Here is a 10296-nt window from a genome sequence, read left to right on the forward strand (position 1 = left end):
TGCCACATATGTTGGGCTGCAAACTGGTTCCATTATAATTTTAATTGATACATCAAAGCATACTTGAACAAAAAGTGTGAAAAGCAACAGTGACTATTTAACATGCCAAGACCAAGGAGGAGCTGCGTACAGGTCCCGAAAACAGGTAGAGTGATTGCCAAGAAGGACATCTAGAGATTCCCCCATACGTCTGTGCTACTTTCCGCCTTGGTGTGTCCGTCCTTCGAAAGGACCGATTATGAGGCCGGTGAGAGGGGCCTGCGAAAAGGAAACCTGAAGAGAAAAAGGGAAAAGTGCAAGTATGTGTGTCCAGGGGAGGTCGAGCCTTATTAAGGATCACAATCTATTTATGCCTTCGTCTATGCCCATGGTATTTTGAGTGCGTAGTTACGTACGCGCGGTGCGAACGCCGCCATTTGGTATTGTCTGGGACGGAGGCCGAATTGCTAGTTGAGCTCTTGCCGAACTGGGCTGTCCTGGCGCATGGTAGTCCGGACTTGTTTGACAGTGTCCGGGAGTATGGCTACCAAATTAAGGTTCTTCTTGTGGAGGCCGCTCTATACTTATGCTGCCAGGGCAGCGGTGTGCTCCTCAGTATGGAGGGAGCGCTCCGTATTTCCATTGACTGTTATGACACCGCGTGGTCCGGGCATCTTGAGCTTGAGATAAGCATAGTGCGGCACCGCATTGAATCGGGCAAACGCAGTTCGTCCGAGCAGTGCTTGATAGCCACTGCGGAAGGGGACGATATCAAAGTTTAACTCCTCACTTCGGAAGTTGTTTCGAGATCTGAAGACGACCTCCAATGTGATTGAGCCTGAGCAGCGGGCCTCTACACCTGGTATAACTCCTTTAAAGGTAGTTTTGGTGGGCTTGATCCTTGAAGGATCAATACCCGTTTTGCGCACTATATCCTGGTGAAGCAAGTTGAGGCTGCTGCCGCCATCCATGAGGACTCGTGTGAGGTGAAATACATCAATTATTGGATCGAGAATACTGGTCGGATGATCCCTACAATCGAAAGTGATCGGGCATGACGACCATGGGTTGAATTTGGGGGCGACTGGCTCTATCGCATAGACGCCCCTGAGCGCGCGTTTGCGCTCCCTCTTGGGGATATGGGTGGTGCATATCATGTTCACTGTTCTGATTTGAGGGGGGAACTTCTTCTGTCCCCCTGTGTTCGATGGACGGGGCTCCTTGTCATCGTCCTCGCTTTGTGACCCCTTCTCCTTGTCTTCGGCATTTAACTTGCTGGCCTATTTGAAGACCCAACAACTCCTGTGGGTATGATTGGATGGTTTATCAGGGGTGCCATGGATTTGACATGGGCGATCGAGTATGCGGTCCAGGATGGAAGGGCCCTGATTATTTCTTTTATATGGCTTGTTCCGCTGACCGGACTTGGAGCCACTGAATCCGGTGTTGACGGCCGTGTCATTGGTATTATCACCGTTGCTTCGACGCTTATGTCTGTTGCATCGGAACTTGCCGTTGCTATTTCTGGCCTCCGAAGTGTTAGGTTCGCTTGTATTGTTACTACTACGGGCTAGCCAGCTATCTTTGCCCGCGCAGAAGTGTGTCATGAGTGCCGTAAGGGCTGCCATGGACTTCGGCTTTTCTTGGCCGAGGTGTCGGGCGAGCCATACGTCCCAGATGCTATGTTTAAATGCCGCCAGGGCTTCAGCATCCGAACAGTCGAGGATCTGGTTCTTTTTGGTTAATAATCTAGTCTAGAATTTCCTAGCTGACTCTCCGGGCTGTTGGATTATGTGACTTAAGTCGTCGGCATCCGGAGGACAAACATATGTACCTTGGAAGTTGTCAAGGAAGGCTTCTTCCAAGTCCTCCCAGCTGCCAATAGATTTTTCAGGCAGGCTGTTCAGCCAGTGTCGGGCTGGCCCCTTGAATTTTAGGGGGAGGTATTTCATGGCATGAAGATCATCGTCGCGCGCCATTTGAATATGGAGGATAAAGTCTTCAATCTATACCGCATGATCAGTGGTTCCAACATATGATTCGATATTCACGGGTTTGAACCCTTCTGGTAATTCATGTTCCATTACTTCATCAGTGAAGAAGAGGGGGTGTGCGGCGCCTCTATATCGGGCCAGGTCGCGACGTATTTCGGATGGAGTCCGTCTGCGATTTTCGGTTCTGACGTAACTATACTTGCCATGTTCGGCTCGATAGCCATCGTCGCGCATCGAGGCACGCCCCCATGATCCATAGATCGATCTGGCCAGACCTGCTTTATTCTTCAGGCCCTATCGGACATCATATGTGTATCTCTGAGCAGTTTTATCTCTGTCTTTACGGTGAGGTGGTACGGGCTGGTGTTCGGCTTGGGTTGCCACTTTGTCCCGACCACGTGGTGGTCGGTCTGTCGCATTGTGCACTGATGGCACAGGCTCCAACGCCTCGTCATCAAATTGAGGTAATAATTTGTGCTTCGGTAACCGTTGAGTGGTCGCTTGAGGCCGTACTCCTTGGCCTCCAGGACGTTAGTCCATCTGTCATTGAGTAGGTCTTGATCAGCTTGAAGTTGTTGTTGCTTCCTTTTCAGGATCCTTGCAGTGGCTATTAGGTGGCGCTTGAAGTACTCCTGCTCGAGAGGTTCCTCAGGCACGATAAAATCCTCGGTGCCGAGGCTCGCCTCATCCTCGGAGAGCGGAAGATAATTACTATCCTCCAAGTCTTCGTGTGTGGCCTGTTCATCAGGGCTAACTTGTCCATCTTCCCGTTTGTCTTGTTCGGAAGTTGCCTCAACGGGGTCTTCATTGTCTTCGGCACCGTCCGGAGTGTTATCTTCTCCTGTGCCGGTGTTGCTGTCTTTGCTGCGGTGTGACTTAGAGTGGCGCCACTGACGCCGGCGCTTTGGTTGTATCTCGGGAGGTTTATCCTCGACTGGATCTTCCTTGTCATCGCCGCTATTCTCTTTTCGTGCATCCACGATGTATACGTCATACAAGGAAGTGGCCGTCCAGCGTCCGCTAAACGGTGGATTTTGGGCCTCTTCTCCTCCGGCATCGTCATCCATACCGTCGATGTCGTCGGATCCGTAATCGAGCATGTCAGTTAAGTCCTCGACAGTGGCTTTTAAGTGGGCGGGGGGCGGGAAGCGAAATTCTCCGTCATCAGCCTCCTGTTCGAACCGGATATAATTCGGTTGTGAGTCCCCTCCTAAGGAGAGTGTTTTTAATGAGTTTAACACGTCGCCTAAAGGCGGGTGCCGAAGATGTCCACGAAGCTGAATTCAACGATCGACGCCCGATCAAGCTCGTCATGCGCGGACACGCATGCTTTGGAACCTGTAGCCGGAAACGTGTCCGAGGTTCTGGCAACAAAGATCTCACTTGAGGTTGGGTCTGTGTGGGGCTTCAACGTCGTTGAGTCTGCGGCCTCCATGGCGGGGTTGAGCCTCCCGTCCTCGGATGGTGTGATCTGCTCCGGATCTAGAGCCGGAGCAGTTGCAGGTTCTATCTCCTATAGGTGGTTCGATGACAGATTTAAGTCATGTTCATCGTGGTGGCAGGGAGCGGCTACTGCCGCGGTCTCGAATCCGTCGAAGATCAAGTCTCTGCGGATGTCCGCGACATAGTTCAAGCTTCCAAATCTGACATGATGGCCAGGGGCATAGCTATCGATCTACTCTAGATGGCCAAGCGAATTGTCCCGCAGTGTGAAGCCGCTGAACATGAAGATCTTTCCAGGGAGGTAGGTTTCTCCCTAGACAATGTTGTCGTGGATGATTGACGGGGCCATCGAACCTCTTGGCGATGACACAACGGAACTCTCAATGAAAGCACCAATGTCAGTGTCAAAACAGGCAGATCTCAGGTAGGGGTTCCCGAACTATGCGTCTGAGGTTGATGGTAACAAGAGATAGGAAACACAATGTTTACCCAGGTTCGGGCCCTCTCCATGGAGGTAAAACCCTACGTCCTGCTAGATTAATATTGACGAGTATGGGGGTTTCAAGAGTTGATCTACCACGAGATCGTAATGGTTAATACCCTAGAAGTCTAGCCTATCTGATTATGAGTGTCCTCCCTATGAAATAAACCCTCCAGTTTATATAGACACCAGAGTGGACTAGGGTTGTACAAAGTTAGTTACATAGAAAGGAAATAGTATATCCGGCCGCCTAGCTTGCCATCCATGCAAAGGAGTGTCCTTTCCGAACACGGGAGGAAGTATTCTATCTTGTATCTTCATGGCCCAATATTCCGGCCCATGTAACAGACCGGACGCCCGAGGACCACTTAATCCAGGACTCCCTCACTCATCCATCCAAGTGGAAGCTTCTACCTCATGACAAGGTGAACCAAGAGTTGACATGGACGCATCCACAAGTGGGACACGCCGAGATGAGGAAAGCGAGGAAGTACACCAAGATGAACCTCATCAACCTCCTTCTCCACCTCGACAAGAGAACGACAACGAAGAATGCCAAGAAGAAGAACGAGATAATGAAGAAGATGCCCCAAACAAAAGCTCCCATGAGTTTGAGCAAGGGTTTCATGAGACCATCCCGTTGAACAAATTTTCAACGATATTCAAACCGGGAGAATCACTCGCTCTAAAACTTGTTTGGCTAATTTTTGTGAACATTATTCATTCATCTCTAGCATTGAACCTATGAAGGTTGAAGAAGCATTGGAAGATCCGGATTGGATAAATGCCATGCACGAAGAGCTACACAACTTTGAGAGAAACCAAGTGTGGACACTGGTCGAGAAGCCCGACAACAACCACAACATCATCGGTACCAAATGGGTGTTTCGCAACAAGCAAGACGAAGATGGACAAGTTGTTCGCAACAAAGCATGTCTTGGTGCCCATGGCTACACTAAAGTCGAAGGTATGTACTATGGTGAGACATATGCCCCCGTGGCTAGACTTGATTCCATCCGCATCTTACTTGCCTATGCTAATCACCATAATATCACCTTGTACCAAATGGACATTAAAAGTGCTTTTCTAAATGGAGAAATTGAGGAGGAAGTTTATGTTAAACAACCTCCCGGCTTTGTTAATCCTAAGAAACCCGGTCATGTTTACAAACTCTACAATGCTCTTTATGGTCTTAAACAAGCTCCTAGAGCCTGGTAAAAATGCTTGACCAACTTCCTTATTGAAAAAGGCTTTGAGATTGGAAAGATTGTGTCGGATGTGGGGTTTCGGCAAACCCTTAAGGTTCGAACACTGGGGTGCGCGTGAAGTCTTTCCCTCCTACCGATCTACGCTCTAGCTCGCTAAGATCTTGCGGACGAACTCGACGAACTCACAACACAGGAAGACACGGGGTTTATACTGGTTCGGGCCACCGTTGTGGTGTAATACCCTACTCCAGTGTGGTGGTGGTGGATTGCCTCACGGGCTGATGATGAACAGTACAAGGGAAGAACAGCCTCCTGAGCTTGAGGTGTTCTTGTGCTTTCAGACTTGTGTGTATCTCTGGGTCCGATCCGATCTCTCCCCTACTATGGTGGCTAGCTCTACTTACATAGGCCCTGGTCCTCTTCCCAAATATTGAGCGGGAAGGGAGCCAACAATGGCGGGCTAATTTGAAGGGGGACAGCTAGTACAAGCTATCCTGACAAAGGTAGTTTACGCTTGTGAAAGGCTCTGGGGTGACGCCGTCTTAGGCTCCACGATGACCTCCGCCTTGCCGTCCGCCTGGTCTTGGTCTTGTTGCACCGAAATGGCAACCTTTGCCTGAGGCCTCGGTACTCCGCGGCTGCAGTTGCCTCCTTTGCACCAAAGGGGAAACAAGGACACTACGCACGCTGGCGCCCGCCTGGTGTCGATCGTCATGGCTTACGTCACGAGAGCCTCGTGAGGTTTGCCCTGCCTTGATATCTCTACTCCTCGTGAGCCTGCCTAGCTAGGCCACTCCAGAGGAGGTCCTGCGTCGTCCGCCTCACGAGGCTTGGCCCCTCGCGAGGGTCTTGGGTGCCTTGTTGGTGAAGATGGGTCGTACAGCCTGCTGCTTGGCCATGCCACGGGCCTCAGGCAGGCAAGTCTGGGGACCCCCATTCCCAGAACGCCGACAATAGCCCCCGGGCCCAAGGTGCGCTCGGGATTGGCTTCGCGGCGAAGCCAAGGGTCAAGTTCGAAGCACCGTGGGCCCCAAAAGCCTGCGGCCTCGGTCGACGCGTGGCGGTTGATTGGACGTGGGCGTCTCCGCTTCCCCATGCTGCCTCGGCAACTACACGACTTGACAAGTCCCTGTGACATGCAAGGGAAACCATCATTACCTGCGATCGTGGGAGACGCCGGTTGGCTTTCTCTTGCTATAAATGGGGAGGGGGCGGAGCCCCCATTGCCCATCTCTTCCTCGCTTGCTCGCTTCTTGTTTGCTTCATTGCTTGGAGTGCCTCCGATGGCGCCACGAAGGGATTTCTCTGCCGTCGAGAAGGGGAAGGCCCCTCGCGAGGGCCCCGGTTCCCCGGCGCCCAAGCGCGGTCACGGTCGTCCGCGCAAGCACGCTGCGACCCCCGTCGTGGCCCACCGTTGAGGCGGCGCCGCGGCACGTGGAGGGGACCGTCCCAACCATGGCGGTCCAGCTGACAAGGGGAGGCGCGCGATGGTGGCGCGGCCTCCCCGCCCGCGCTTCCATTCAGCGGAGGTGTCGCCGGAGTTCGTTGTCTGGTCGGAGAACCCGGCCGGCAACTAACTCCAGCTTTCGCACTTCCTTGTCGATGAACTTCCGGCCCCTGGTCCAGGCGGGCTCTGGTTGCAGGCGGATGGTTGCTGCAACAAGGCCTCCTGGGTCGCGGTCGAGACTTCCGCCGCGGGCAACATAGCCTGGCCCGCGGCTGGTAGACGTTCGCCCACGCGCGCGGCTTGGGCAGGCGGTGCATGCTCCACTTCAAGTATGACGGTGGGTCGACCCTCTATGTGAGAGTGTTTGGGGAAGATGGTCGCCGCGCCGGGTGCTGCCCCGAGATGAACGATGGTGAGGAGGTGCTCGTCCTTGGTGACAGTCGCGACGAGGATGAGGGCGAGCCTGCCCTCGTCGGCGACCGCGTCTCTTCCAGCTACGGCGGATCTTCCTCTGGTGACAGCTCCAGCAGCGGTCGCTATGACCAGCCGCCGCGCCCGCTTTGATGGAGGCAGCGGGTCATCTTGTCACCGCGCCTCCGTGAAGCACGAGGAGGGGTCTGGGTAGGCTCGGGGCGTCGCAAAGGGCCTGCCTCCGCGGATTGCTGAAACACCGCTTTGTTTAGCTTTTTCCTTTTATTCTTGCATCAGAAAATGAAACCAGTATGGACCCAGAGGGGCATGTATCGAACTGTGGTTCTTGGTTAATGCAACGTGCGTGTTATTCCCATGTCGTGTTGTTATTTTGCGCAAAGATAACTTAACCTGGCGCGTTTGGGATGCCCTTTCCGTCACGAGATGTCTGTGTTTGCTCAGAAACTGCAAAAAAATTGTTAGGGGTGCGCTAGAGGATTTGCCGTTCACCCAAACCTTGACTTGGCGCTTTGTATCACGGTACCCGAGGGGCACGGATTAGGAGAGATGTGCCAGCTTTCAGGCTCAAACAAGGGTGACTCGCGAGAAGGCAGAGAGAAGAAAAATGCTCACGAGGGCACCTGCCTAGCCCCCTCACGAGGTATGCAAGAGAGAGATCATGAGCAAACCAGAGCCGGAAAGCGCGGTAAAAGGAAAAGGAAGCAAATCAGCAAGGAACGCCGAAGGCAAACTTGATTAAGGAGAAGCGAGCCAACTATGGAAAGCAAATGAAAATCCGCGTCCGGCACCTAATCGAGTCTTCAAGTATTCTCACCAGCGGGGAGCTAAGTGTTGTCCACTAGGCGTGGGAGGGAGCCCCAGGGCCTGAGGCCGGCGCTCCTGAGACTCCGGGGCGTGTACAGCCCCAACTCATTATTACGTGAGAGTGTCACGGGCGGTGATTCTTCACAGGCACCGGGCCTTCTTCACAGGCTCTGAGCCTTTCTTCATAGGCTCTGGGCGTTGCTTCACAGGCTCTGGGCCTTGCTTCATGGGTAGAACTTCCGGAGGTGCTGGATGTTCCAGGCGTTTTGGATAGGTGTCCCTTCTTGCATCTCCAGGCGCACGGCGTCAGGCCTGGAGATGTGGACGAACCTGAATGGGCCCTCCCACATGGGTGAAAGCTTGTGCAACCCTTCCCTCGAGAGGACCCACCTCAAGACCAGGTCACCCGTCTTGAGCGTCCTGGAGCGAATGTTGCGGCAGTGGTAACGCCGCATCGCTTGCTGGTACCTTGCCGCCCTTAATGCAGCTTTGCGATGATGTTCCTCCCCCAGAACGAGATCCATCCCCCCATGGCGTGCTTCTGAGTTTTGTCGAATGCCAAAACCCGCGCGGAGCGATGCTTGACCTCGTGAGGGAGGACTGCTTCAGCTCCGTAGACGAGGAAGAATGGAGTTTCCCCCGTTGGCTTGGTAGCGGTGGTGCAGATGGACCACATCACGGACTGGAGCTCGTCGTGCCAGCCCCTGCTACAGGCCTCCAGCTTCTTCTTGAAGGTCCTGGTGTTGAGGCCCTTCAGGACCTCAGCGTTGGCGCGCTCAGCCTGACCATTGCTCCTGGGGTGGGCCACCGAAGCGTAGCAGATCTGCGTTCCAAGGTTAGCGCAGTAGGTTTTAAAGAGGTTACTAGTAAACTGCGAGCCGTAATCTGTGATGATGCGGTTGGGGACCCCAAAGCGGCTCACGAGGCCCTTGATGAACTTGACAGCAGAGCCGGCTGGAATGGTTCGGACGGCTTCCACTTCCGCCCACTTGGTGAACTTGTCGATGGCGATGTAGAGATAACGGTAGCCCCCTGGCGCTCGTGGGAACGGGCCTAGGATGTCTAGCCCCCAGACCGTGAACGGCCACATGAGCGGGATGGTTTGGAGGCCCTGAGCAGGCTGATGGATTTGCTTGGCGTGGAATTGGCAAGATTCGTAGGACTTCACCAGCTCGGCTGCATCGTTGAGTGCTGTGGGCCAATAGAATCTGCTACGGAAGGCCCTGCCGACGAGGGTCCGTGCTGATGAGTGATGTCCATAGTCCCCGCCGTGTATGTCAATCAGCAGCTCCCTCCCTTGATCGTTGGAGATGCAGCGCAGCGTGACATTGTTTGGCCGTTTCCTGTACAACTCGCCGTCTTGAATGCAGTATGCCGTGGCCTGTCGGGCCACACGCTCCGTGTCTTCTTCCTTCTCCGGTAGTGTCCCGTGCATCAGGTACTCCTTGAACTCCTTGGTCCAGCACTCCTCCTGGGGCTCGTGCGCCAAGAGTAGTTGAGCTCCTGAGGTTGGGCCGCAAGCTGGGGTCCCGTGGCTGTGGGAGCTCCTCCCGAGGCCGAGTCATGCTTGAAAGAGGTGGCGTACCTGACGGCTTGAAGAGCCGCTCTTCGAAGACGCCGGGCTCTTGCGGTTGCCGCTTGGATGCTCTCTTGGCGATGTCGTCGGCTTCCTTGTTAGTGCCCCGGGGCACGTGCTGCAGCTCCAAGCCAAAGAACTACTTTTCCATTCTGCGCACCTCCGCAAGGTAGGCCTCCATGTGCTCGTCCTTTGGCTCTTACACTTTGTTGGAGAAGTTGACGAGGAGCTGCGAGTCGCCCTTGACAGTAAGGCGCCTCACCCCCAGAGCCGCTGCAGCCTTCAGGCTGGCTATGAGGCCTTCGTATTCTGCGATATTGTTGGAGACCTTCTCGCCATGCTGGAAGCAGAGTTGTACAACGTAGTAAAGCTTGTCCTGAGCGGGCGAGATGAGCACTGCTCCAGCCCCCGCGCCCTGGTACGCAAAGGCGCCATCAAAATACATGACCCAGCCGTCTGGTGCCTCACTTCCTGGGGAGGTGGACCGGTCTTCTCCTTCCTCAAGAGCCGGGGCATGTGTCCATTCTGCCACAAAATCGGCGAGCACGGCTCCCTTGATGACCCGGGTGGTGCTGAACTCCAGCTAGAATGCTTGCAGCTCGATGTTCCATTCAGCGACCCTTCCGGCTGAGTTTGGGCTCCTGAGTACCCTCTCCAATGGGTAAGATGAGATGACCTTGATGGGGTGCCCCTGGAAGTAGTGTCGCAGCTTGCGTGAGGCTACCAAGAGTGCGAGCAGGAGCTTTTGCGGCATGGGGTAGCTGACGAAGTACACCAGGTGCTCGGCGAGGGCTGGCACACTGTTGAGGCTCGGGTCTTGCGGAGATTGTGGCGTATCCTGAGGTGGAGGGTTTCCTCAGACTTGGCCATCCTCAGGAATTTCCGCGACGTTGCCCTACCGAGCTTGATCTTTCGCCGCTGATGGCTCTGGT

The sequence above is a fragment of the Triticum aestivum genome, chromosome 3A (genome assembly GCF_018294505.1).
Source record: "Triticum aestivum cultivar Chinese Spring chromosome 3A, IWGSC CS RefSeq v2.1, whole genome shotgun sequence".
In the NCBI taxonomy this organism is placed as follows: Eukaryota; Viridiplantae; Streptophyta; class Magnoliopsida; order Poales; family Poaceae; genus Triticum; species Triticum aestivum.